The sequence below is a fragment of the Lipotes vexillifer genome, unplaced genomic scaffold (genome assembly GCF_000442215.2).
Source record: "Lipotes vexillifer unplaced genomic scaffold, Lipotes_vexillifer_v1.1 scaffold284, whole genome shotgun sequence".
In the NCBI taxonomy this organism is placed as follows: Eukaryota; Metazoa; Chordata; class Mammalia; order Artiodactyla; family Lipotidae; genus Lipotes; species Lipotes vexillifer.
In genome coordinates this window covers 53,811-56,935 of record NW_006798931.1, presented here as the reverse complement: position 1 = coordinate 56,935, position 3,125 = coordinate 53,811, and positions in this window count along the sequence as shown.

Genomic DNA, 3,125 nt, shown 5'->3' with positions numbered 1-3,125 from the left:
GTGCTAGGTACCTTGCTGCTGATCCTAAAATGCTATGGGGTGTATATTTATTTGTGCTTATTAAGAGGATTAAGTTAATTGGATTAAAAGTGGTATTTTATTTTTCTAGAATTCAACCACAAGGCAGAGTTGTTAAAAGAAAGTGAGAACCAGAGTCTGAAGATTCTCAGTTTTCAAAGAAGAATTAAGGATCAGAGAGGCTAAGAGGCTTACTCTGGACCACACAGTAGATGAGGCTCTTGTTCCACATGAGGGTTAGCTTCATCTAAGGCATGTGCTGGTACTCTGTTGGAAATATTTACATACAAAATTGTGTTTAATAATTACTAGGTTCCTCATTTTATAGACTAGGAAGTCAATGTCCAGAGAGGTTAAGGCACAAGTAGATTTCCCTGTAAATAGGAGGTGAAATTGGAATTTGAATCAGGATCACCTGATTTCCTATGCCTTTCTCTTTCTATTCTACCATGACTCCTTTGTCTAGAGCAGGAATTTGAGTGGTTACATGAGTTGAACTCATTTCTTGATACAAAGGAATACAGATATTAATTAGCTTTGGTAATCTGGTGTTTTCCAACATGGTATCAAAATGCTATGTAATTTTTCATTCAGAAAAACTAAAAACCTGTACTCCTCTATTGGTGGTACATCTTCCATATTCTTTGCACTACTATCCATTCATTTAGTTCTTTTATTCATTGTTGAGCCCCCTTGATAAGCCACACATACCAGTGGAGATGATGGAAATTCAAAAATTAATAAAACTTAGTTCTTGGTGTCATGGGATTTATAGAACAGAAAGGGGAACAAAAGGTTGGGGTGAGGATGTTTGGGGGAAAGCATTTAGGGATAAAAATAGATAAACAGGGTTTCCCTGGTGGCTCAGTGGTTGACAGTCCGCCTGCCGATGCAGGGGACACGGGTTCGTGCCCCGGTTCGGGAAGATCCCACATGCTGCGGAGTGGCTGGGCCTGTGAGCCATGGTCTCTGAGCCTGGGCGTCTGGAGCCTATGCTCCCCAACGGGAGAGGCCACAGCAGTGAGAGGCCCGCGTACCGCAAAAAAAAAAAGATAAACAATAGTAACGATAAATAGTGAAATAAGAAAGAGGCTCTAACAGCCACTTCTAGGTCGTTTAGGAAGAGATGGGATATTTGGGTGGTTTTACTGTTTGGAAAAGGATGAACTTATGTATGATAAAACTTTGGAGGATCTATTGTAAAATATATTTAAGAGGCTAGGTTGACTGCCATACAAACTTAGTATGAATTTCACTTTCTTGGTTTTATTCCTGTTCTCCACACTCAATTAATTCCATGGTTTCCTGGTAACCACCATATTATTCATAGGTACATTTTTTGGCTTTTGAGAAGGGCTAGCCCACTCTTAATGTTTTTCCCCAACATTCACTAACATCAAAGCCTTCATTGGCTATTTCCTTCTTTGTTCATTGCCCTTCCCCTCTGTCACTGAGGAAATACTTTAGTGTTAGAAATATTTCTTAATTGAGAAGGATGTTGAAATAGAAGATGGATACTGGGTAAGAATTACTCATGATATCTCCTTCTCAATTCTGTGCTCTCACAGTGACACTCTTATTTTTGGTTTGGCTCCTGAGAGGAGAGGCCCATGATGAGGAAGACTCCAAAGGAATGATAGGTCTCTATCATCCCATCAGCCCATCTATAAACTGTCTCCATAAATTAAGGGATAGTTAGGGAGTTTGGGATTGACACGTACACACTGCTATACTTAAAATGGGTAACCAAAAAGAACCTAATGTACAGTACAGGGAACTCTGCTCAATATTTTGTAACAACCTAAATGGGAAAAGAATTTGAAAAGGAATAGATACATGTATATGTATAACTGAATCACTTTGCTGTACACCTGAAACTATCACAACATTGTTAATCAACTCCAATATAAAATACAAAGTTAAAAGAAAAAGAAATGGAAAAAAAAATTAATGCCTCAGCAACTTGTTTCTCCACCACAGGAATGAGTTTACTACAGGCCTCCCCATCCCTTTCTCAAGTTGTTTGCACATCTGAAGTGTCCTTATGTCCATCAAAGCATTGCTCAAGACTTGAAGGGCCCAGGTGAAATATCACTTCCTCTAGAAAAGCTTCCTCTTATAGTCTAATCTGAGTCAACTGACCTTCCACTCCTATCCACAGAACATGACAAAGATCTATACTTAGTATTTATAATGATATTTTGCAAATTGGAATAAACCTTAAAGTTTTATTCAAGAGTATAAGGGTTGCCCTTGCTCTTACCTGTATCTCTCAACATATTTATCCAACATATATTTTGTAAGTACCTACTGTGTGCCAAGTGTTATTCTTAGCTCTAAAGACAGAGCAATGATATAAGCAAGATTCTCACTATGCATAACTTAAGAAAACGTAAACATGATCATAACACATCACAATGTGTAATGAGCAATGAAGAAAATAAGCAGAGTGATATAGAGAGTATACATTTGGTGAAGGTGGGGAGAGAATATAGAGAATGGAGAGGTAAGAGTTTTCAAAAGAGATGGCATTTATATGATGAAGGGGCCAGCTATGTAAAGACCTGCCTGAGAAGCACTTTAGGCAGTATGATGGATTAAAGATGGCCACAGATTATTTGCTTCTCCTCTCTTTAGCTTTTTGCTTGGCCTGTGATTTGCTTTGATCAGTAGAATGTGGTGGATGACCCCATGTAACTTCTGAGACTGGTCCGTAGAGATCGGCAGCTTCCTTTTTCATGAGTTGGGACAGTCCCTCTCAGACCCAACACTTATTCTTTGAGAAGTCCAAGCCACAAAGAGTGATTACAGTGAGGAGGACAGCCTCAAGTAAGCTCCCAGATGACAGTCAACACCAGCTGCCAGCCATGTGAACACGCCATCTTGGAGGTTCCAGCCCATCTATGCTGTCAGATGACTGCAGTCTCAACAGTGCCACATGAAGCAGAACCACCCAGCTGAACTCATAAACGTACAGAATCAGGGAAATAACACATGATTTTTGTTGTTGTTGTTTAAGCTACTGAGTAGTGGGGTGCATTGCTAAGCACTGACACCTGAAATGTGTAGGTAAGGGAGCATGTGTAAAAATTCTTTGAAGGGAAAGA